Here is a 27,325-nt window from a genome sequence, read left to right as displayed (position 1 = left end):
ATTTATTTAGCTGTTTTTGTTTACATGTTAAAGGTGTTTTAATGAATATACATGCATGTTTAACACATGTAGATTCCTTTCTTTCATGAAGACAAGAATATAAGTTGGTGTATTACCTGATTCTGATGACTTGCATTGATTGTAATCAGACAGTAGTGATGATAACGTCCACGTTTTCAAATGGAGGAGAAAAAAAGTTCCTCCTTTCTGTCTAATACCACATGAAAGTGGTTGGTTGTTGGCTTCTTATTTGTCCAGCTTCCATATTCGTTTTTATACACTTTACAAGAAATACATTGGCGGCAAACTCCGTAGCTTGCTAGCTTGCTAGCTTGTTTGCGCTGGCTTTCGGAGACTCTTATTTTGAAAGTGCAAGCACGATGGAGCGGCACTTTTATTGTGAAGACAGGAACTGTGCAGTCAGTCTTTAGGCTTTTGACGGGATGTACGGTTGAAATAAAAAAGGGTATTTTTTCCTTCACACTTTTGATTGATTGATTGGAACTTTTATTAGTAGATTGCACAGTACAGTACACATTCCGTACAATTGACCACTAAATGGTAACACCCCAATAAGTTTTTCAACTTGTTTAAGTCAGGTCATGTGACCACCTGGCTCTGTTTGATTGGTCCAACGTCACCAGTGACTGCATCTGATTGGTGGAACGGAGTGAACGTCACCAGTGACTGTATTTGTTAAAACGCAGGCACTATGAAGGTCTGTCTGACAAACCAAAACAAACAAAGCGTGCATTAACAAATCGATAAAAATTAGTAGCGAGTAGCGAGCTGAATGTAGATAAAAGTAGCGGAGTAAAAGTAGCGTTTCTTCTCTATAAATATACTCAAGTAAAAGTAAAAGTATGTTGCATTAAAACTACTCTTAGAAGTACAATTCATCCCAAAAGTTACTCAAGTAGATGTAACGGAGTAAATGTAGCGCGTTACTACCCACCTCTGTCTGTATGTAATATGGCTTTTAATTTTTTGCGGCTCCAGACAGATTTGTTTTAGTATTTTTGGTCCAATAAGGCTCTTTCAACATTTTGGGTTGCCGACCCCTGTATTAGACAGAAAGGAGGAACTATTTTTCTCCTCCATTTGAAAACGTGGACGTTATCATCACTACTGTCTGATTACAATCAATGCAAGTCATCAGAATCAGGTAATACACCAACTTATATTATTGTTTTCATGAAAGAAAGGAATCTATATGTGTTAAACATGCATGTATATTCATTAAAACACCTTTAACATGTAAACAAAAACGGCAAAATAAATAAATATAAATTATATACTGTATATATCAATGTATGTATATATATATGTGTGTGTATATATATATATATATATATATATATATATATATATATATATATATATATATATATATATATATATATATATATATATATATATATATGTGTGTGTGTGTGTATATGTTACTCATCAGTTACTCAGTACTTGAGTAGTTTTTTCACAACATACTTTTTACTTTTACTCAAGTAAATATTTGGGTGACTACTCCTTACTTTTACTTGAGTAATAAATCTCTAAAGTAACAGTACTCTTACTTGAGTACAATTTCTGGCTACTCTACCCACCTCTGGTCTGTGGTCATGTGACATGTTAGCATTTAGCTGCCATCACAGTTGCTACATTAATTACTGCTGAAAAGGATCCTGGTTGCTAAAAAAAAAGTTTCACTCTGCTAAAATGGAAAGTTGGGATTGCTAATATTATAATATTATAATATTTCTTCTCCAAAACATGAATGAACAAAGTGCGTTAGAGACTTCCACTTTAGTCCAGAGAAATGAATTAAAATGCAATAATTATGAGCGCTGTTTGAAGATCCATTTTGATTTAGAGAGTTTAAGTGGTTGGATTATTCAGTTCATATTTTATGCTAAATCAAACTCCTTCTCCCCCAAAAAGGAGCTTTTGTCATGTTGTGACACATCATTATAATTACTATTGTATATATTATTGGACAACATCATTATAATTAGTATTGTATATATTATTGGACAACATCATTATATTTATTATTGTATATATTATTGGACAACATCATTATAATTATTATTGTATATATTATTGGACAACAGCATTATAATTATTATTGTATATATTATTGAACAACATCATTATAATTATTATTGTATATATTATTGGACAACATCATTATATTTATTATTGTATATATTATTGGACAACATCATTATAATTATTATTGTATATTAAGGCTGCAGCTTACAATTATTTTTCTATCGATTAATCTATAGATTTTTTTTTTTCGATTAATCGGTTAATCTATAGATTATTTTTTCGATTAATCTATAGATTATTTTTCCTTTTACCGATTATTTTTTTTATTTAAAATGAAGATGAAAAAATAAATGTACGCCAGTTTTTTCAAAAGGCATGGCTTTTATTTACAAAAAAAAAAAGTATGGCCACTCAGTCAACATTGACAACAACATGACAAAATATTCTGTAACAATGTAAACATTTAAAACTTTTAACATTTAACAAAATTAAAAGTAGCTTCTTTGCTTTTTAATGTGCAAATATAAAAGTAAACACCCAGTGCAATCTTAATATTCTGCAATAGTATAAGCATTTCAAAAGTAAAAGTATTGCTTATTTTGCTTTAAAATGTGCAAAAATAAAGATAAACACCCAATACAAAAAAGTGCAAAACGGAAATATTCTATAACAACAGTGTAAACATTTCAACAAAAGTAAAAGTATTGCTTATTTGCTAAAATGTGCAAAAATAAAGATAAACATCCAATGCAAAAAAGTGCAAAACGAAATATTCTGTAACAACAGTGTAAACATTTCAACAAAAGTAAAAGTATTGCTTCTTTTGCTTCATAACACAACAATGATAGTATGATTAAAGTGAAAGTTAATTGTTCGTTTGTACATAGTATATGTAACTGTTTATGTTGTAAAAGGTATTTGCACAACTAATTAACGTTAGCGTTAAAGAGGAGCGCGTCTTTGTAAACACTGAACAGGCACGCCAAACGCTCCTCTCAGAGCGAAACGGTGCTTTAGTTTATGAATTTACAACGCAGATACAAATGACACATTCATGTTTTTGTGTAATGATGACAACGTATACTCATGCGGATGATTGACTAGTTGATGGTGATGTCAAGAACGCTGTCGGGTGTTTTCTTTTCAAATGTTCGTTTATAGCCGTTGTGCATACAACAACATTATTAGCAGAGGTGGGTAGAGTAGCCAGAAATTGTACTCAAGTAAGAGTACTGTTACTTTAGAGATTTATTACTCAAGTAAAAGTAAGGAGTAGTCACCCAAATATTTACTTGAGTAAAAGTAAAAAGTATATTGTGAAAAAACTACTCAAGTACTGAGTAACTGATGAGTAACATACACATATATATATATATATATATATATATATATATATATATATATATATATATATATATATACACACACACACACACACACACACACACACACACATATATATATATATACATATATATATATATACACACACAGACACACATATATATATATATATATACACACACACACATATATATATATATATATACACATATATATACATACATTGATATATACAGTATATAATTTATATTTATTTATTTTGCCGTTTTTGTTTACATGTTAAAGGTGTTTTAATGAATATACATGCATGTTTAACACATATAGATTCCTTTCTTTCATGAAGACAAGAATATAAGTTGGTGTATTACCTGATTCTGATGACTTGCATTGATTGTAATCAGACAGCAGTGCTTATATCGTCCACGTTTTCAAATGGAGGAGAAAAAAAGTTCCTCATTTCTGTCTAATACCATATGAAAGTGGTTGGTTTTTGGTATCTTATTTGTCCATCTTCCATATTCGTTTTTATACACTTTACAAGAAATACATTGGCGGCAAACTCCGTAGCTTGCTAGCTTGTTTGCGCTGGCTTTCGGAGACTCTTATTTTGAAAGCGCGGCGCGATGGAGCGGCACTTTTATTGTGAAGACAGGAACTGTGCAGTCAGTCTTTAGGCTTCTGACGGGATGTAGGGTTGAAATAAAAAATAGTCTTTTTTCCTTCACACTTTTGATTGATTGATTGAAACTTTTATTAGTAGATTGCACAGTACAGTACATATTCCGTACAATTGACCACTAAATGGCAACACCCCAATAAGTTTTTCAACTTGTTTAAGTCAGGTCATGTGACCGCCTGGCTCTGTTTGATTGGTCCAACGTCACCAGTGACTGCATCTGATTGGTGGAACGGAGTGAAACGTCACCAGTAAGGCAGGCACTATGAAGGTCTGTCTGACAGACCAAAACAAACAAAGCGTGCATTAACAGATCGATAAAAATTAGTAGCGAGTAGCGAGCTGAATGTAGATAAAAGTAGCGGGGTAAAAGTAGCGTTTCTTCTTAGGCCGTTTATTGAAATACTCCCACACTTTTGACGACTTTTGGCGTGCTTTTTTCCCCTCGCTCGCACCGCTCGCATCGTCTGCTTTGCGCTCCGCCATGACGGTAGTGTGACGTAAATATGCGACGCGTCGAAGCACAAAAACGGCGTCGACGTATTTACGTAACCGATGACGTCGACTATGTCGACGCGTCGTTTCAGCCCTATTGTATATATTATTGGACAACATCATTATAATTATTATTGTATATATTATTGGACAACATCATTATAATTATTATTGTATATATTATTGGACAACATCATTATAATTATTATTGTATATATTATTGGACAACATCATTATAATTATTATTGTATATATTATTGGACAAGGTCTCAAAGTTAAGACTTAAAAAAACAACAACCTATAATGAAAATAATTTAAGACCATTTCACGTCCTTACAGACAAAAATACAAAGACAAGAAAAGGAAGGTCGGAGGTCCAGAATGAATTGTATGCTCTTCTAGGAATTCATTCACTGCCCTGAAAAACAAAATGGTTAAGCTAAATAAAAATACACCAAAATAGTGTCAACTCATTGAAAACAAACATTAGCAAAACATCAGAAGAGACATTTGTTAGACTTGCCATTGAAAAGTTTTCTTGCTTCATGTCAAATGTTTGATGGACAACACGTCAGCAATGGGAGAGGAAACACAACAAAGGGACTGTTAGCATCGCTGCTAAAGCTAACCCAGCATTGATACAACGCTGATTATACGTACATGTCCTTTAAAACTGACGTTGAAACGACCTTGCAAAATAGTTGTATTTGTAAAGTGAGACAACTTTGATGTCTAACCTTGGATCCACCTTGTTGCTTGGGAAGTGACCTTGTTTCAATGTCAAATCAAGGTCAGAACCCAACATTGATTCAACGTTGTCCAAAAGCATGTTGTTTCAACCTGGTATTTGCACTGCAAAAAGTGAAATATGTCAAAGAAGGCTGATATTTGCTTATTTTCTGTCTGATAAGATCATTCTTCTCACTAAGCAGATTTTATGTTAGAGTGTTTTACTTGTTTTAAGTGTTTTGCTCCTAAATGATCTCAGTAAGATATTACAGCTTGTTGCTGAGATGTGATGACCTATATTGAGTAAAACATGCTTGAAACTAGAATATCAAGTGTTGCAAAGCTGTGTCATCAACACTCACAAGTATAAAACTACTTTTTTAAAGTCATCATTTCTTATTTCAAGCATGAAAAAAAGAATCACGACTTTGACACAATTGTGTCTCATAATTAAAACAGATGACAGCCGAATGGACTTTTCTCTTTTATTTTCAATGAAACAATAGAACATATGTACTCATATAGTAGTACAGTTGGCACAGTACAGTAATATTTCAACATTTAACATTTCAAACAATTTTGAGCAGAAATAGTTCATGCACATTCAGATCAATTCTTCAAAATGACAATATAAAAAAATTTGGAGCGCATATCATTATGTCAAGATAATGGCACTAGCATTTACTTCATTTAAGAATCATATTTTTCAACATTTTGAGCAAAAAGGTCTCATTTTGTTTTTTCTACCAAGAAAAGTGCAGTTGTTATTAGTGAGAATATACTTATTTTAAGCTATTTTTGGCTTCTTTGAGGTTAGCTAATTTGACTTGTTTTGGAAAGTCTTGACAAGCCAAATTTTCTTGTTCTATTGGCAGATCATTTTGCTTAGTTCCAATAAAATACCCCTCATTTTTGTATTTTTTTTGTCTTGTTTTTGAACACTGACTTTTTGCAGTGTGTGTTGTAGAATATTGGTTGGGAAATGAGCACATTTCAATGTTAAATGAAGGTCAGAAGCCAACTCAAGCATTAAGTTGTTGCTTCTTTTGTCAGGACTGGGTCTTGGGTGTTTGCTTTTCCGGGATGCAACGGAAAGTTGGCTCGGGCGAGACGGGAATGAAGGTACATGATTTATTAATATATCAAAAAAAAGTACAAACGAAAAGCGCGCACAGTGGCGGAGAATAAACTATGAAACCAAAAGACTATAGCAAAAAAGTACAAACGAAAAAACACGCACAATGGCGGAGAACAAACTATGAAACCAAAAAGACTATAAACATGGAACAAAAACTTACTTGGCTTGGACTAGTGATGGGTCCGGCAACAGCGATGCATCGGCGCATGCGTCGAGCTCATAGAGCAAAACCCTGTGTCGGTGCGCGTACCGCTTTTAGAAAGTCACGTGACCGATCATGAGCTGTTTTGGTCACGTGACCGATACGCGAACTGTGTCGCACTGACGCCTCCTCTGTGCCCTGTGAGCGGGTCTTTTCTACAGCCGGAGAAATAATAACTAAGAGAAATCGTCTAAAATGTAATACGTCGGAAAAACTTTTTTTTTTTTTTTAATAAAAATGTGTAAAAAATAAAATTAAAAAAATTCCCAGTCCACAATCATCCACAACACGTTCTCTTAGATTTCCATGTTATGATACATGTTCACATTATTTATTGACTGTATCTAAAAAAGATAAAAATATATTTTTATTTAAATGAAGATATGAAATAATCCTAAATGAAATACAATGACTTGGTTTATATTATTGTATATACTAGGGCAGGGGTCACCAACGCGGTGCCCGCGGTCACCAGGTAGCCCGTAAGGACCAGATCAGTCGCCCGCTGGCCTGTTCTAAAAATAGCTCAAAGAGCAGCACTTACCAGTGAGCTGCCTCTATTTTTAAAATGTTATTTATTTACCAGCAAGCTGGTCTCCGACATTTTTAATTCTAAAAGAGACAAAACTCAAATAGAATTTGAAAATCCAAGAAAATATTTTAAAGACTTGGTCTTCACTTGGAATAAGCGGTAGAAAAATGGATGGATGGATGGGTCTTCACTTGTTTAAATAAATTCATTTATTTTTTACTTTGCTTCTTATTACTTTTAGAAATACAATTTTAGAGAAAAAATACAACCTTAAAAATGATTTTAGGATTTTTAAACAAACATACCTTTTTACCTTTTAAATTTCTTCCTCTTCTTTCCTGACAATTTAAATCAATGTTCAAGTAAATTTATTTATTTTTTATTGTAAAGAATAATAAATATTTTAGCTTCTGTTTTTTCGACAAAGAATATTTGTGAAATATTTCTTCAAACTTACTATGATTAAAATTCAAAAAAAATATTCTGGCAAATCTAGAAAATCTGTAGAATCAAAATTAAATCTTATTTCAAAGTATTTTGAATTTCTTTTAAAATTTTTGTTCTGGAAAATCTAGAAGAAATACTGATTTGTCTTTGTTAGAAATATAGCTTGGTCCAATTTGTTAAATATTCTAACAAAGTGCAGATTGGATTTTAACCAATTTAAAACATGTCATCAAAATTCTAAAATGCATCTTAATCAGGAAAAATTACTAATGATGTTCCATAAATTCTTTTTTTAATTTTTTCAAAAAGATTCAAATAAGCTAGTTTTTCTCTTCTTTTTGTCGGTTGAATTTTGAATTATAAAGAGTCGAAATTGAAGATAAACTATGTTTCAAAATTTTATTTTAAATTTTTTCTTGTTTTCTCCTCTTTTAAAACGTTCAATTAAGTGTTTTTTTCATCATTTATTCTCTACAAAAAACCTTCCGTAAAAGGGAAAAAAAATGTACGACGGAATGACAGACAGAAATACCCATTTTTTTAATATATATATACATAAATGTATTTATTTAGCTATTCTTGTTTAAATCACACTTACGTGTAACTTACAAATGACAATATATTTATTTATTTAAGTGTGTATCAAACTGGTAGCCCTTCGCATTAATCAGTACCCAAGAAGTAGTTTTTGGTTTCAAAAAGGTTGGTGACCCCTGTACTAGGGCATCAAATCAGTGTCAGTTGAGTCGGTCCATAGGTTGCCTGTAGGGATTTTTAATGTCCAGCAGATGTCAGTATTTAGTGACACAGTATCGACACAGTATCAATACAGTTTTGCAATGTGTCGAAACGCTTCATGATGCCTCATCTACCCATCACTAGCTTGGACAAAAATAGTTGCATGAAGAATGGAAATGGAAAGAAGTATCAGGCATGGACAGAGCATAAATGTGGTGAGGTCGTCAGAAAGACAAACTGAAAAACACTGAACTTAAATACTACAGACATGATTAACGAAAACAGGTGCGTGACTCAAGACGTGAAACAGGTGCGTGACGTGACAGGTGAAAACTAATGCGTTGCTATGGTGACAATCAAGAGTGCACAATGAGTCCAAACGTGGAACAGGTGAAACTAATGGGGTAATCATGCAAACAAGACAAGGGAGTGAAAAGCCAGAAACTAAACAAAACATGACTTAAAACAAAACATGATTACACAGACATGACATCTTTGCACTTCCCCAAGTCATGTGACTTTGTTACGCTGCTATGCTAAGCTAACAACAACAACACACTAGGAGCCTACTTTAGTTACGTGTTGTGGTTACGCTATTGCATCCTCAAAAATCCAAACATTTAAAAGCAAGACTTATGTTTATGCGCGTTTGCAATAAAACTTACATGTCAGACTTTTGATGCCATTGGAGGAGAATTTGAGACATTTAGAGGACTTTGATTGAAATTGTTGGAAGGAAGAGTGTTTAGGAGGCATTTTGTTGTTGCATGGAGGGCAGGGTGCAGGGCCGGCCCGTGGCATAGGCCGTATAGGCAAATGCTAAGGGCGCCGTCCATCAGGGGGCGCCATGCCAGTGCCACAAATGTTGGAGAAAAAAAAAAAAAAAAAGTTGTTACTATTATTTCTAAATACAAAAAAATAATCTCACGTTAATTAAAATGCAAAGTAAAGCCTATTTAATAGAAATATTATTTGTTACAACATTACGCCCCCCCTCCTCCCCCCGCACGGTGCGCCCCCTCCCTTCCCGTATCATGACTCTTTTTGGACGTCACCACATCAAAAAATCAACACAAGATGTCAAAACGGCCAAAACTGTCAGGTGCCCAGGGAAGAAAAGAGAGAAAAGAAGAGGAGGAGAAACGAGAAAAAGACAGAGGTAGCAGGTAGGTAACGTTAGCCTACATTAAATTATTTGTCTGTTACAGAATGTGATAGTAACCTGACTTTTTAGCATTAAGCTAATGTTACATGATTCGGCAATTGCTAATCAATAAATAGCTAGTTCTGTTTTAACGTCGGGTTAATATTGTGGAGGGGGCTAAATTGTTATGGAAAATAATAATGTAACGTTAGGTAATTACAGTACTCCCACCTTACATTCCTCAGGGACATTTGTATTAGATCTTTTAAGCAGGTGTTTTTTGTTTACATTGTTATTGCCTTCTGGTTAGCTAATGTTTGCCCTGCAGGTAATAGTCACTTTTCCACCCCTTTATATATTAGGTATAGTTGTAAGTAAAAAAAAAAGGTCAAAGACAAAGCTATTCGGGTTCTTGTGAGTATATACACTTCACTGCCGATGTGGGGGTGGGCGCCACCTAAAATCTTGCCTAGGGCGCCAGATTGGTTAGGGCCGGGCCTGGCAGGGTGTGTTGCTGCATGGAGGGCAGGGTGTTTAGGAGGCATTTTGTTGCTGCATGGAGGGCAGGGTGTGAAGCGGCTGTCGGCCCGGCAGATGGAAAGTGTCACTCAGCCGGCTGCCTGCTTGTGATTCAACTCGCAACCCCTCGGGGGCCGCCACACATAAAGTTAGCATATGGGCCCCATTAAAGCCATGAACTATTCTGTCATTCAGCGCTGAGTAAACACTCATGTGCCACGCAGGAATATTCCATAAAAGTATAATCACTCGCTGCTTCACATTCAACTTTCATGCCTCGCCCGCCTCACCTCCAAGGAGGCGCTCCACATTTCTTTCTCTGGCCACCTGAGCAGCCTTCTCAGCGACATGTTTGCTGTCACACACACACACACACACACACACACACACACACACACACACACACACACACACACACACACACACACACACACACACACACGCCGCTTGTTTCCTCTAAGCTGCCAGCCCACCAACATGTTGCAGCTTACACCAGCAGACTGACTTCATGTGCAAGACAAATAAAAAGACAAAATTCATTTCAGCTTTTTCATTCATTGACAAAAGTGGTGAGAAAGTTCGATTGAAAGTGAAGAGAGCTGAGGGCGCCTCCCTGAGGAACGCCACACCCAATAGCAGTGAGCAACACGGTGGGGAGAGGGAAAGCTATCATTTCAGCATTAACAGCTTATTTCTCCGACTATAAGGCGCACTTAATAATAATAATATAATTTATTTGTAAAAAGCACTTTACATTGAGTAAACAGCCTCAAAGGGCTACAGTGTATTAAAAAAAATAAAAAGATAATAAAAAATTAAAGCTGCAAGCAGCGTTGGTCGGGCCCGCGTATTTGGCAGGTGCTAGTCCTAAGTGTCCCAATACTTTTGTCCAGTTTTAGTAGTAAGTGTCCCAATACTTGTGTCAAGTTGTAGTCCTAAGTGTCCCAATACATTTGTCCAGTGTAGGTGTCCCAATACTTTTTTCCAGTGGTAGTCCTAATTGTCCCAATACTTTTGTCAAGTTGTAGTCCTAAGTGTCCCAATACTTTTGTCCAGTGTAGGTGTCCCAATACTTTTGTCAAGTTTTAGTCCTAAGTGTCCCAATACTTTTGTCAAGTTGTAGTCCTAAGTGTCCCAATACTTCTGTCCAGAGTAGGTGTCCCAATACTTTTGTCAAGTTTTATTCCTAAGTGTCTCAATACTTATGTCCAATTTTCGTCCAAAGTGTCCCAATACTTTTGTCAAGTTGTAGTCCGAAGTGTCCCAACACGTTTGTCCAGTGGTAGTCCGAAGTGTCCCAATACTTTTGTCAAGTTGTAGTCCGAAGTGTCCCAATACGTTTGTCCAGTGGTAGTCCGAAGTGTCCCAATACTTTTGTCAAGTTGTAGTCCGAAGTGTCCCAATACGTTTGTCCAGTGGTAGTCCGAAGTGTCCCAATACTTTTGTCAAGTTGTAGTCCGAAGTGTCCCAATACGTTTGTCCAGTGGTAGTCCGAAGTGTCCCAAAACTTTTGTCCAGTTTTAGTCCAAAGTGTCCCAATACTTTTGTCCAGTTTTAGTCGTAAGTGTCCCAATAATTTTGTCAAGTTTTAGTCCCAAGTGGCCCAATACTTTTGTCAAGTTTTAGTCGTAAGTGTTCCAATACTTTTGTCCAGTTTTAGTCCCAAGTGGCCCAATACTTTTGTCCAGTTTTCGTCCTAAGTGTCCCAATACTTTTGTTCAGTGGTATTCCTAAGTGTCCCAATATTTTTTTCCAGTGTAAGTGTCCCAATACTTTTGTTCAGTTTTGCCATTTTTTTCTTCCGAGGAGCAGTTTTTTCTCCGTTTTATTCAAAAATTGCTCTAGAGCGCAATTTTTAAATTTGGGGTTAAGTTTTTTCATTAGATAGCAATTTTTGCCAGTCCTGATGTGTGTGTTCAGTTTGGTGAGTTTTGAAGCGTGTTAAGGGGGTCAAATTACAGCTCAAAGAGGCAAAAGTGACTGTTTTTAGTACTTTTTTGTCTTGAAGGGGGAATTGCCAACTTCCTGTTGATTTTTGCCCGAGGAAATTAATTACCGTAATAAAAAGTAGGTCTAAGTGAGACCTACATAGAGGTTTTTGGTTCATGTCTTTACGACATTTGTACTGGGAGTTAGAGGTAGTTTTTGTTTTAGGGGGCGCTAGAGCGCAATTTTGAGTTTTGGGGTTTGATTTTTTTACCAAAGAGTTTTCTTTGCGTTTATTGATGTGTGCGTCAAATTTGGTGAGTTTTGAAGCATGTTAAGGGGGTCAAATTACAGCGCAAAGCTGCGGAATAATAATAATAATAAAGAAAGAATAAAACCTTACAAATTCAATAGGTCCTTATGTCCCATTGCATAAGGACTCCCTTTGGGAGTCCTTATACAATGGGCCATGCGGGCCCTAATAAAAAAAACTAGAAGAGCCTAATAGCTAGAACTAGTATGCATATATCTAAAAAAAGGCTTTTTTTAAAAAGAAGGGTTTTTAAGCCTTTTTTAAAAGCATCCATAGTCTGTGGTGCCCTCAGGTGGTCAGGGAGAGCGTTCCACAGACTGGGAGCAGAAAGCCCGGTCTCCCCATTGTCCGTAGCTTTGTCGTCAGAGATTGGAGGAGGTTGGCCTGTCCGTAGCAGCGGTGTGGTGTGGAGGATTTGGGGGTGAGCAGTTCTTTGAGGTAGAGGGGGGTATTTCCATGGAGGCACTGGTGGGTTAGTAGGGAGACTTTGAATTCAATCCTGAGTGGAACAGGAAGCCAGTGAAAGGATTTGAGAGTTGGTGAGATATGGTCATATTTCCGCACAGTCATCAGGATCCTAGCAGCACTATTCTGTAAGTCCTGCAGCTTCTGGATGTTCTTGCTGAGGATCCCCACAAGAAGTGAGACGCAGTAGTCCAGCCTTAAAATCCTTTCCTTTTCTCCAAAGTGCACCTTATGTACGTATTCATTCTGGCTGTGCTTACCCACCTCCATGCAATTTGATTTAGTATAAGGTGTAATGATAAGTGTGACCAGGGAGATGGCAGTCACACACAAGAGATACAGTACATGTGGACTGCAGGTTGACGCCGGTTCAATAAATGACGCTAGCAAGTACCCGTAAGAAAGCAACACCAAAACTTTGATGTTTCATTGAGAATATACAACATCACACACGGCGCTCAAAAATCTGCCAAAATGTTTTATTTCAACTTTGGTAAGCTACAAAGTTACACCGCTTGATGCAACCCAGAGCATTACAGCTACCATAGTCAGACGTACTGTGCTTCAATTATTATGGTGTGTATAAAGACCCCAAAATGGCACCTATTAGGAGACATATTATCTGGCGTTTTGTTTCAAAACCAAATTTTCTTACCTTCTGGTACCTTCGCAGCGCTTCCATGTTTAAAACATCACCTTTACCGTCCGTTTTTTTGGCCATTTTTTCCCCTCTCCACACTGTTTCTGCTTGTAAGTGCTTTGACACACTCAACGGGCGTCCGGGCTCAGTACGTCACCACCGCACGGCAGCATGCGGGTGGGAAAAAAAGTACAGGTATTTTTCAAGGGTGGTAAAGTAGGGCTGTGACTCTTTGGGGACCACATGGTTCGATTCTTGGGGGATTCAATTCAGAATCGATTCTCGTTTCAAAATCAATACTTTTTTTTAATAACATTGGGTGCCACTTAAATGATGAACTACATTCCTCCAAAAAATGGACACCGCTCTAACATATTTCTATATAACTTTAAAGAAAACTGGCTTTGGTTAATACATTTCTACCCAAACATTTAGATACTAAAGTCAATGTGTACAGTGGATATAGATCATCTACATCTACATCATGTAAAGTCAATGTGTACAGTGGAAATAGATCATCTACATCTACTTAATGAAAAGTCAATGTGTACAGTGGATATAGATCATCTACATCAACTATATGATTTGTCTGAGTGGCTCGGTGAAAAATAAATACATAAATATATATATATATATATATATATATATATATATATATATATTTTTTTTTTTTTTAATCGATTAAGAATTGTTACAAATAGATTCATTTGAAAAAAAACTTTTTTTACACCAGTATAGTATAGTTTTTCATTCATTAGTACCGTACTTTATCAGTACTGGTGGCTCAGGCTTGCTCATGGTGGGAGTGAGACCAACGCTGTAACATCTACCTGTGACCTGTTTTAATAAGTGCTTGTGGAATGCTCCAGAAGACTCCACCTGTGACTGTTCATCAGCAGGTAAAGTGCTGTTCAACTTGACTCGTTTCTCTTCCCAGTGTTTCAGTAAATATACACCCTGGGCTGGAAGATGTTTATTCTATTTATCTGACATGGGAGCAGGTAAATAGGAGGATATTCAGTTTTTAAAAAGGCACGTTGACTAAGAGACAAAACAATCTACTGACCATTCAGTCAAGTATAAAAAAAAAAAAAAGAGCCGAAAAGATTGACAGAAACGAAAGCCAATCATATTTAGGTTTGTCTTGTCGATGGGCGGGACGAGTTGGGAGTATATCCAATCACAGCTCTATAACGGCGTGCTTTGAAAGAGGGGTGTGGCTTGGCTACGTATGACAGCCAATCAAATGCTTTCCCTCTTCAGATGAGGAAGTCAGGAGTGCCGCCAGAAAAACCAAACCAAAACATTTCCTCACATTTTATATAGTCAACAATTGTATTTAGTCAACTATTGTACTTACTCAACAATTGTATTTAGTCAACTATTGTATTTAGTCAACTATTGTACTTACTCAACAATTGTATTTAGTCAACTATTGTATTTAGTCAACTATTGTATTTAGTGAACAATTGGGATGACGTTATTGATGACATCACAACTGTAAGTCACGTCTATTTTCATCAGCAAACCTTCACTGCTGTCCAAACTGTGACAAACATTTTTGTGTTTCAATGATTGAAGCCTGAATCATGTCCGGAAAATGAAAGAGTTGTCATTTGTATAATATTCATGAGATAATAATTTATTATTTGTATGATATTAATGAGATTGTAAAGGACTGTTATTGACAGAGGTGGGTAGAGTAGCCAGAAATGGTACTCAAGTAAGAGTACTGTTACTTTAGAGATTTATTACTCAAGTAAAAGTAAGGAGAAGTGACCCAAATATTTACTTGAGTAAAAGTAAAAAGTATGTTTTGAAAAAACTACTCAAGTACTGAGTAACTGATGAGTAACATACACACACATATAATATATATATATATATATATATACACACATTTATATATATATATATATATATACAGTATATAATTTATATTTATTTATTTTGCCGTTTTTGTTTACATGTTAAAGGTGTTTTAATGAATATACATGCATGTTTAACACATATAGATTCCTTTCTTTCATGAAGACAAGAATATAAGTTGGTGTATTACCTGATTCTGATGACTTGCATTGATTGGAATCAGACAGTAGTGATGATAACGTCCACGTTTTCAAATGGAGGAGAAAAAAAGTTCCTCCTTTCTGTCTAATACCACATGAAAGTTGTTGGTTTTTGGCATCTTATTTGTCCAGCTTCCATATTCGTTTTTATACACTTTACAAGAAATACGTAGCTTGCTAGCTTGTTTGCGCTGGCTTTCGGAGACTCTTGTTTTGAAAGCGCAGGCGCGATGGAGCGGCACTTTTATTGTGAAGACAGGAACTGTGCAGTAAGTCTTTAGGCTTTTGACGGGATGTACGGTTGAAATAAAAAAGGGTCTTTTTTCCTTCACACTTTTGATTGATTGATTGAAACTTTTATTAGTAGATTGCACAGTACAGTACATATTAAATAAATAAATGATAAATGGGTTGTACTTGTATAGCGCTTTTCTACCTTCAAGGTACTCAAAGCGCTTTGACACTACTTCCACATTTACCCATTCACACACACATTCACACACTGATGGAGGGAGCTGCCATGCAAGGCGCTAACCAGCACCCATCAGGAGCAAGGGTGAAGTGTCTTGCTCAGGACACAACGGACATGACGAAGTTGGTACTAGGTGGGGATTGAACCAGGGACCCTCGGGTCGCGCACGGCCACTCTCCCACTGCGCCATATTCCGTACAATTGACCACTAAATGGTAACACCCCAATAAGTTTTTCAACTTGTTTAAGTCAGGTCATGTGACCGCCTGGCTCTGTTTGATTGGTCCAACGTCACCAGTGACTGCATCTGATTGGTGGAACGGAGTGAACGTCACCAGTGACTGTTTTTGTTGAAACGCAGGCACTATGAAGGTCTGTCTGACAGACCAAAACAAACAAAGCGTGCATTAACAGATCGATAAAAATTAGTAGCGAGTAGCGAGCTGAATGTAGATAAAAGTAGCGGAGTAAAAGTAGCATTTCTTCTCTATAAATATACTCAAGTAAAAGTAAAAGTATGTTGCATTAAAACTACTCTTAGAAGTACAATTTATCCCAAAAGTTACTCATGTAGATGTAACGTAGTAAATGTAGCGCGTTACTACCCACCTCTGGTGCTCACCTGCTTCCCGAGCACTAATCAGAGTCATTAATTAAGATTGTCTTTGCCAGACAGTCAGTCTGACTTCATTGTTTGCGTCGCAGCGTTTATGTCAAGTAAGTTTTGTTAGGTTCATGTCTGATTCAAAGTTTATGTCAAGTAAGTTTTGTTGGGTTCATGTCTGATTCAAAGTTTATGTCAAGTGTTTCTTTCATGCCACAGCTTATGCTAAGTCCTAGCTTCATGTGTTTTAGGCACGCTTGCTTTGTTTTTCTTATTTGCCTATATTTTGGTAGTTGGGTGATTTATGTTTAGTAGTGATGGGTTGATGAGGCGTCATGAAGCGTTTCGACACATTGCAAAACTGTATTGATACTGTGTCGATACTGTGTCACTAAATACTGACATCTGCTGGACATTAAAAATCCCTACAGGCAACCTATGGACCGACTCAACTGACACTGATTTGATGCCCTAGTACAGGGGTCACCAACCTTTTTGAAACCAAAAACTACTTCTTGGGTACTGATTAATGCGAAGGGCTACCAGTTTGATACACACTTAAATAAATAAATATATTGTCATCTGTAAGTTACACGTAAGTGTGATTTAAACAAGAATAGCTAAATAAATACATTTATATATATATATAAAAAAAATGGGTATTTCTGTCTGTCATTCCGTCGTACATTTTTTTTTCCTTTGACGGAAGGTTTTTTGTAGAGAATAAATTATGAAAAAAACACTTAATTGAACGGTTTAAAAGTGGAGAAAACATGAAAAAAATAAAAATAAAATTTTGAAACATAGTTTATCTTCAATTTCGACTCTTTAAAATTCAAAATTCAACCGACAAAAAGAAGAGAAAAACTAGCTAATTTGAATCTTTTTGAAAAAATTAAAAAAAAGAATTTATGGAACATCATTAGTAATTTTTCCTGATTAAGATACATTTTAGAATTTTGATGACATGTTTTTAAATTGGTTAAAACCAATCTGTACTTTGTTAGAATATTTAACAAATTGGACCAAGCTATATTTCTAACAAAGACAAATCAGTATTTCTTCCAGATTTTCCAGAAGAAATTTTTTTAAAGAAATTCAAAATACTTTGAAATAAGATTTAAAATTGATTCTACAGATTTTCTAGATTTGCCAGAATAATTTTGTTGAATTTTAATCATAGTAAGTTTGAAGAAATATTTCACAAATATTCTTCGTCCAAAAAAACAGAAGCTAAAATATTTATTATTCTTTACAATAAAAATTTTTTTTTTTACTTGAACATTGATTTAAATTGTCAGGAAACCCCGCGACCCCAAAGGGAATAAGCGGTAGAAAATGGATGGATGGATGGATGGAAAGAAGAGGATGACATTTAAAAGGTAAAAAGGTATATTTGTTTCAAAATCCTAAAATCATTTTTAAGGTTGTATTTTTTCTCTAAAATTGTATTTCTAAAAGTAATAAGAAGCAAAGTAAAAAAATAAATGAATTTATTTAAACAAGTGAAGACCAATCCATCCATCCATTTTCTACCGCTTATTCCAAGTGAAGACCAAGTCTTTAAAATATTTTCTTGGATTTTCAAATTCTATTTGAATTTTGTCTCTTTTAGAATTAAAAATGTCGAGCAAAGCGAGACCAGCTTGCTAGTAAATAAATAAAATTAAAAAAATAGAGGCAGCTCACTGGTAAGTGCTTCTCTTTGAGCTATTTTTAGAACAGGCCAGCGGGCGACTGATCTGGTCCTTACGGGCTACCTGGTGACCGCGGGCACCGCGTTTTTGAAGTGGAATTCTTTCCCATTCTTGCTTGATGTGCAGCTTAAGTTGTTCAACAGTCTCCCTTCTCATATTTTAGCCTTTACACATTTTCAATGTCTGGACTACAGGCAGGCCAGTCTAGTACCTGCACTCTTTTACTATGAAGCCACACTGTTGTAACACCTGGCTTGGCATCGTCTTGCTGCAATAAGCAGGGGCGTCCATGATAACAACAAATGTTGCTCCGAAAGCTGTATGTACCTTTCAGCATTAATGGTGCCTTCACAGATGTGTAAGTTACCCATGTCTTGGCCACTAATACACCCCCATACCATCACACATGCTGCCTTTTACACTTTCACCCTAGAACAGTCCCCATGCTTCTTTTACTCTTTGGTCCAAAAACAATTTGAAATGTGGACTCGTCAGACCACAGAACACTTTTCCACTTTGCATCAGTCCATCTTAGATGAGCTCGGGCCCAGCGAATTGTTTCTGGGTGTTGTTGATAAATGGCTTTGGCTTTGCATAGTAGAGTTTTAACTTGCACTTACAGATGTAGCGACCAACTGTAGTTACTGACAGTGGTTTTCTGAAGTGTTCCTGAGCCCATGTGGTGATATCCTTTATACACTGATGTAGCTTTTTGATGCGGTACCGCCTGAGGGATCCAAGGTGTGTAATATCCTGGCTTACGTGCAGTGATTTCTCCAGATTCTCTGAACCTTTTGATGATATTACGGAGTGTAGATGGTGAAATCCCTAAATTCCTTGTTGAGAAATGTTGTTCTTAAACAATTTGCTCAGGCATTTGTTGACAAAGTGGTGACCCTCGCTCCGTCTTTGTTTGTGAATGACTGAGCATTTCATGGAAGCTGCTTTTATAGCCAATCATGGCACCCACCTGTTCCCAAATAGCCTGTTCACCTGTGGGATGTTCCAAATAAGTCTTTGATGAGCATTCCTCAACTTTCTCACTCTTTTTTGCCACTTGTGCCAGCTTTTTTGGAACATGTTGCAGGCATCAAATTCCAAATGAGCTAATATTTGCAACAAATAAGAAAGTTTCTCAGTGTGAACATGAAATATCTTGTCTTTGCAGTCTATTCAGTTGAATATAAGTTGAAAAGGATTTGTTGTATTCTCTTTATTTACCATTTACACAACCTGACAACTTCACTGCTTGTGGGCTTTGTATAATAATAAAGTACAGACAGTAATCTACCCCAAACGACAATTTATGGTTGCCAAAGTGATTCAAAGTAATAATTTGATTGATTGATTTGATTTGATTTACGCACAATTGAGATGCATTAAATATTAATTTAAATCCCTTTTTGGCAACCAGGAATACATTGTCTCCTTTTTGTCACATTTTTGACCATCTCTGACCCTTCTTTGACCATCTCTGACCCTTCTTGACTATCTCGGACTCTTTTTTGACCATCTCTGACCCTTCTTTGACCATCTCTGACCCTTCTTTGACCATCTCTGACCCTTTTGTTCCTCTTTAGGTGTCTCCTTTTGTCACATCTTTGACCATCTCTGACTCTTCTTTGACCATCTCTGACTCTTCTTTGACCATCTCTGACCCTTCTTTGACCATCTCTGACCCTTCTTTGACCATCTCTGACCCTTCTGTTCCTCTTTAGGTGTCTCCTTTTGTCACATCTTTGACCATCTCTGACTCTTCTTTGACCATCTCTGACTCTTCTTTGACCATCTCTGACCCTTCTTTGACCATCTCTGACCCTTCTTGACTATCTCGGACTCTTTTTTGACCATCTCTGACCCTTCTTTGACCATCTCTGACCCTTCTTTGACCATCTCTGACCCTTTTGTTCCTCTTTAGGTGTCTCCTTTTGTCACATCTTTGACCATCTCTGACTCTTCTTTGACCATCTCTGACTCTTCTTTGACCATCTCTGACCCTTCTTTGACCATCTCTGACCCTTCTTTGACCATCTCTGACCCTTCTGTTCCTCTTTAGGTGTCTCCTTTTGTCACATCTTTGACCATCTCTGACTCTTCTTTGACCATCTCTGACTCTTCTTTGACCATCTCTGACCCTTCTGTTCCTCTTTAGGTGTCTCCTTTTGTCACATCTTTGACCATCTCTGACTCTTCTTTGACCATCTCTGACTCTTCTTTGACCATCTCTGACCCTTCTTTGACCATCTCTGACCCTTTTGTTCCTCTTTAGGTGTCTCCTTTTGTCACATCTTTGACCATCTCTGACTCTTCTTTGACCATCTCTGACTCTTCTTTGACCATCTCTGACCCTTCTTTGACCATCTCTGACCCTTTTGTTCCTCTTTAGGTGTCTCCTTTTGTCACATCTTTGACCATCTCTGACTCTTCTTTGACCATCTCTGACTCTTCTTTGACCATCTCTGACCCTTCTTTGACCATCTCTGACTCTTCTTTGACCATCTCTGACTCTTCTTTGACCATCTCTGACTCTTCTTTGACCATCTCTGACCCTTCTGTTCCTCTTTAGGTGTCTCCTTTTGTCACATCTTTGACCATCTCTGACTCTTCTTTGACCATCTCTGACCCTTCTGTTCCTCTTTAGGTGTCTCCTTTTGTCACATCTTTGACCATCTCTGACTCTTCTTTGACCATCTCTGACTCTTCTTTGACCATCTCTGACCCTTCTTTGACCATCTCTGACCCTCCTTTGACCATCTCTGACCCTTCTGTTCCTCTTTAGGTGTCTCATTTTTGTCACATCTTTGACCATCTCTGACCCTTCTTTGACCATCTCTGACTCTTCTTTGACCATCTCTGACCCTTCTTTGACCATCTCTGACCCTTCTTTGATCATCTCTGACCCTTCCTTGACCATCTCTGACCCTTTTGTTCCTCTTTAGGTGTCTCCTTTTGTCACATCTTTGACCATCTCTGACTCTTCTTTGACCATCTCTGACTCTTCTTTGACCATCTCTGACCCTTCTGTTCCTCTTTAGGTGTCTCCTTTTGTCACATCTTTGACCATCTCGGACTCTTCTTTGACCATCTCTGACCCTTCTTTGACCATCTCTGACCCTTCTTTGACCATCTCTGACTCTTCTTTGACCATCTCTGACCCTTCTTTGACCATCTCTGACCCTTCTGTTCCTCTTTAGGTGTCTCCTTTTGTCACATCTTTGACCATCTCTGACCCTTCTTTGACCATCTCTGACCCTTCTTGACTATCTCTGACCCTTTTTTGACCATCTCTGACTCTTCTTTGACCATCTCTGACCCTTCTTTGACCATCTCTGACCCTTCTTTGACCATCTCTGACCCTTTTGTTCCTCTTTAGGTATCTCCTTTTGTCACATCTTTGACCATCTCTGACTCTTCTTTGACCATCTCTGACCCTTCTTTGACCATCTCTGACCCTTCTTTGACCATCTCTGACTCTTCTTTGACCATCTCTGACCCTTCTTTGACCATCTCTGACCCTTCTTTGACCATCTCTGACCCTTCTGTTCCTCTTTAGGTGTCTCCTTTTGTCACATCTTTGACCATCTCTGACCCTTCTTTGACCATCTCTGACTCTTCTTTGACCATCTCTGACCCTTCTTTGACCATCTCTGACCCTTCTTTGATCATCTCTGACCCTTCCTTGACCATCTCTGACCCTTCTGTTCCTCTTTAGGTGTCTCCTTTTGTCACATCTTTGACCATCTCTGACTCTTCTTTGACCATCTCTGACTCTTCTTTGACCATCTCTGACCCTTCTGTTCCTCTTTAGGTGTCTCCTTTTGTCACATCTTTGACCATCTCGGACTCTTCTTTGACCATCTCTGACCCTTCTTTGACCATCTCTGACCCTTCTTTGACCATCTCTGACTCTTCTTTGACCATCTCTGACCCTTCTTTGACCATCTCTGACCCTTCTGTTCCTCTTTAGGTGTCTCCTTTTGTCACATCTTTGACCATCTCTGACCCTTCTTTGACCATCTCTGACCCTTCTTGACTATCTCTGACCCTTTTTTGACCATCTCTGACTCTTCTTTGACCATCTCTGACCCTTCTTTGACCATCTCTGACCCTTCTTTGACCATCTCTGACCCTTTTGTTCCTCTTTGGGTATCTCCTTTTGTCACATCTTTGACCATCTCTGACTCTTCTTTGACCATCTCTGACCCTTCTTTGACCATCTCTGACCCTTCTTTGACCATCTCTGACTCTTCTTTGACCATCTCTGACCCTTCTTTGACCATCTCTGACCCTTCTTTGACCATCTCTGACCCTTCTGTTCCTCTTTAGGTGTCTCCTTTTGTCACATCTTTGACCATCTCTGACTCTTCTTTGACCATCTCTGACCCTTCTTTGACCATCTCTGACCCTTCTGTTCCTCTTTAGGTGTCTCCTTTTGTCACATCTTTGACCATCTCTGACCCTTCTTTGACCATCTCTGACCCTTCTTGACTATCTCTGACCCTTCTTTGACCATCTCTGACTCTTCTTTGACCATCTCTGACTCTTCTTTGACCATCTCTGACCCTTCTTTGACCATCTCTGACCCTTTTGTTCCTCTTTAGGTATCTCCTTTTGTCACATCTTTGACCATCTCTGACTCTTCTTTGACCATCTCTGACTCTTCTTTGACCATCTCTGACCCTTCTTTGACCATCTCTGACCCTTCTTTGACCATCTCTGACCCTTCTTTGACCATCTCTGACCCTTTTGTTCCTCTTTAGGTGTCTCCTTTTGTCACATCTTTGACCATCTCTGACTCTTCTTTGACCATCTCTGACTCTTCTTTGACCATCTCTGACCCTTCTGTTCCTCTTTAGGTGTCTCCTTTTGTCACATCTTTGACCATCTCTGACTCTTCTTTGACCATCTCTGACTCTTCTTTGACCATCTCTGACCCTTCTTTGACCATCTCTGACCCTTCTTTGACCATCTCTGACCCTTCTGTTCCTCTTTAGGTGTCTCATTTTTGTCACATCTTTGACCATCTCTGACCCTTCTTTGACCATCTCTGACCCTTCTTTGATCATCTCTGACCCTTCTTTGACCATCTCTGACCCTTTTGTTCCTCTTTAGGTGTCTCCTTTTGTCACATCTTTGACCATCTCTGACTCTTCTTTGACCATCTCTGACTCTTCTTTGACCATCTCTGACCCTTCTGTTCCTCTTTAGGTGTCTCCTTTTGTCACATCTTTGACCATCTCTGACTCTTCTTTGACCATCTCTGACCCTTCTTTGACCATCTCTGACCCTTCTTTGACCATCTCTGACTCTTCTTTGACCATCTCTGACCCTTCTTTGACCATCTCTGACCCTTCTTTGACCATCTCTGACCCTTCTGTTCCTCTTTAGGTGTCTCCTTTTGTCACATCTTTGACCATCTCTGACTCTTCTTTGACCATCTCTGACCCTTCTTTGACCATCTCTGACCCTTCTGTTCCTCTTTAGGTGTCTCCTTTTGTCACATCTTTGACCATCTCTGACCCTTCTTTGACCATCTCTGACCCTTCTTGACTATCTCTGACCCTTCTTTGACCATCTCTGACTCTTCTTTGACCATCTCTGATCCTTTTTGACCATCTCTGACCCTTCTTTGACCATCTCTGACCCTTTTGTTCCTCTTTAGGTATCTCCTTTTGTCACATCTTTGACCATCTCTGACTCTTCTTTGACCATCTCTGACTCTTCTTTGACCATCTCTGACCCTTCTTTGACCATCTCTGACCCTTCTTTGACCATCTCTGACCCTTCTTTGACCATCTCTGACCCTTCTGTTCCTCTTTAGGTGTCTCCTTTTGTCACATCTTTGACCATCTCTGACTCTTCTTTGACCATCTCTGACTCTTCTTTGACCATCTCTGACCCTTCTTTGACCATCTCTGACCCTCCTTTGACCATCTCTGACCCTTCTGTCCCTCTTTAGGTGTCTCCTTTTGTCACATCTTTGACCATCTCTGACTGTTCTTTGACCATCTCTGACTCTTATTTGACCATCTCTGACCCTTCTTTGACCATCTCTGACCCTTCTTTGACCATCTCTGACCCTTCTGTTCCTGTTTAGGTGTCTCCTTTTGTCACATCTTTGACCATCTCTGACTCTTCTTTGACCATCTCTGACTCTTCTTTGACCATCTCTGACTCTTCTTTGACCATCTCTGACCCTTCTTTGACCATCTCTGACCCTTCTGTTCCTCTTTAGGTGTCTCATTTTTGTCACATCATTGACCATCTCTGACCCTTCTTTGACCATCTCTGACTCTTCTTTGACCATCTCTGACCCTTCTTTGACCATCTCTGACTCTTCTTTGACCATCTCTGACCCTTCTTTGACCATCTCTGACCCTTCTTTGACCATCTCTGACCCTTCTTTGACCATCTCTGACCCTTCTGTTCCTCTTTAGGTGTCTCCTTTTGTCACATCTTTGACCATCTCTGACCCTTCTGTTCCTCTCTAGGTGTCTCCCCCAGCCTAAGAAATTTCTCCAGTGGTCGCTGTCGCCGTCGCCGCTGTCACCATTCCTCCACATCCAGGCCTCCCGCGCCCCTCCCCCCCCGCCACAGAAGCGTTGGCTGGATTCCAGGGAGGCGGCGATCCTGCAGCCACGTCTTCACCGCTCAGTAAGTTTCAAACACGGACTTACTTCCTGTCTGCATTAGTTGCTGCGTGTCATTTATCACGTCCAGGAGGCATTTCCTGCAGCCCAGCGAGCACGCACACACTCACGTGCCATAGGCTTCTTCTTGTTGTTGTTGTTGTATCAAAGCTGTTGTGCTTTCTGAGCACATTGTCTGCACTTGGCTCCAGGTGCCATCTGTGTCAAACTCTGCATTTCCTCTACAAACACCAGGAAATGTTGTCTGGGAGCAAGACTTAGTAAGGACCTGGTGGACATCTGAGTGCTTAGTTCTATACCAAGACTTAGTAAGGACCTGGTGGACATCTGAGTTCTTAGTTCTATACCAAGACTTAGTAAGGACCTGGTGGACATCTTAGTTCTTAGTTCTATACCAAGACTTAGTAAGGACCTGGTGGACATCATGTGACACCAATGTTTGTGTTCTTAGTTCTATACCAAGACTTAGTAAGGACCTGGTGGACATCTTAGTTCTTAGTTCCATACCAAGACTTAGTAAGGACCCGGTGGGCATCATGTGACTCCAATGTTTGTGTTCTTAGTTCTATACCAAGACTTAGTAAGGACCTGGTGGACATCTTAGATTCTTAGTTCTATACCAAGACTTAGTAAGGACCTGGTGGACATCTGAGTTCTTAGTTCTACACCAAGACTTAGTAAGGACCTGGTGGACATCTTAGATTCTTAGTTCTATACCAAGACTTAGTAAGGACCTGGTGGACATCTGAGTTCTTAGTTCTACACCAAGACTTAGTAAGGACCTGGTGGACATCTTAGATTCTTAGTTCTATACCAAGACTTAGTAAGGACCTGGTGGACATCTGAGTTCTTAGTTCTACACCAAGACTTAGTAAGGACCTGGTGGACATCTTAGATTCTTAGTTCTATACCAAGACTTAGTAAGGACCTGGTGGACATCTTAGATTCTTAGTTCTATACCAAGACTTAGTAAGGACCTGGTGGACATCTGAGTTCTTAGTTCTACACCAAGACTTAGTAAGGACCTGGTGGACATCTTAGATTCTTAGTTCTATACCAAGACTTAGTAAGGACCTGGTGGACATCATGTGACTCCAATGTTTGTGTTCTTAGTTCTATACCAAGACTTAGTAAGGACCTGGTGGACATCTGAGTTCTTAGTTCTACACCAAGACTTAGTAAGGACCCGGTGGGCATCATGTGACTCCAATGTTTGTGTTCTTAGTTCTATACCAAGACTTAGTAAGGACCTGGTGGACATCTGAGTTCTTAGTTCTACACCAAGACTTAGTAAGGACCTGGTGGACATCTTAGTTCTTAGTTCCATACCAAGACTTAGTAAGGACCCGGTGGGCATCATGTGACTCCAATGTTTGTGTTCTTAGTTCTATACCAAGACTTAGTAAGGACCTGGTGGACATCTGAGTTCTTAGTTCTACACCAAGACTTAGTAAGGACCTGGTGGACATCTTAGATTCTTAGTTCTATACCAAGACTTAGTAAGGACCTGGTGGACATCTGAGTTCTTAGTTCTACACCAAGACTTAGTAAGGACCTGGTGGACATCTTAGATTCTTAGTTCTATACCAAGACTTAGTAAGGACCTGGTGGACATCTTAGATTCTTAGTTCTATACCAAGACTTAGTAAGGACCTGGTGGACATCTGAGTTCTTAGTTCTACACCAAGACTTAGTAAGGACCTGGTGGACATCTTAGATTCTTAGTTCTATACCAAGACTTAGTAAGGACCTGGTGGACATCATGTGACTCCAATGTTTGTGTTCTTAGTTCTATACCAAGACTTAGTAAGGACCTGGTGGACATCTGAGTTCTTAGTTCTACACCAAGACTTAGTAAGGACCTGGTGGACATCTTAGTTCTTAGTTCTATACCAAAACTTAGTAAGGACCTGGTGGACATCTGAGTTCTTAGTTCTACACCAAGACTTAGTAAGGACCTGGTGGATATCTTAGTTCTTAGTTCTATACCAAGACTTAGTAAGGACCTGGTGGACATCATGTGACTCCAATGTTTGTGTTCTTAGTTCTATACCAAGACTTAGTAAGGACCTGGTGGACATCTGAGTTCTTAGTTCTATACCAAGACTTAGTAAGGACCTGGTGGACATCTGAGTTCTTAGTTCTACACCAAGACTTAGTAAGGACCTGGTGGACATCATGTGACTCCAATGTTTGTGTTCTTAGTTTTATACCAAGACTTAGTAAGGACCTGGTGGACATCATGTGACTCCAATGTTTGTGTTCTTAGTTCTATACCAAGGTCATGGTCAGGTTTCAGCTCTGTGATTGGACTTGAATGGGGCTGGGGACACTTCCCTGAGGGACGCCCTGTATATTGAATAGCATTAGGAGCATGAAGGTGAGGTATGCTTTATCAGTATCATGCTTTAAACCCCACCTGCACTACAAACATGCTCATTGTAAAAAAATCTTCAGCACAAATCGTTGTTTT

At 38.3% G+C, this 27,325-nt stretch overlaps 1 protein-coding gene across 1 annotated transcript in view; it reads left to right on the top strand.

The window, feature by feature from the left end:
* The window catches only part of drp2 (dystrophin related protein 2), a 411,043-nt gene that overhangs the window by 96,859 nt on the left and 286,859 nt on the right, over positions 1 to 27,325 (top strand). The window contains exon 2 of the mRNA XM_061930041.2: positions 24,694 to 24,856. The gene's annotated coding sequence lies outside the window, so the exon portion shown is untranslated. The remainder of the gene's footprint in view (positions 1 to 24,693; positions 24,857 to 27,325) is intronic.

Source organism: Nerophis lumbriciformis, linkage group LG36 (genome assembly GCF_033978685.3).
Source record: "Nerophis lumbriciformis linkage group LG36, RoL_Nlum_v2.1, whole genome shotgun sequence".
Taxonomy (NCBI): domain Eukaryota; kingdom Metazoa; phylum Chordata; class Actinopteri; order Syngnathiformes; family Syngnathidae; genus Nerophis; species Nerophis lumbriciformis.
Note: the sequence above shows the minus strand (reverse complement) of the source record. Positions and strands in the feature narration are given on the sequence as shown.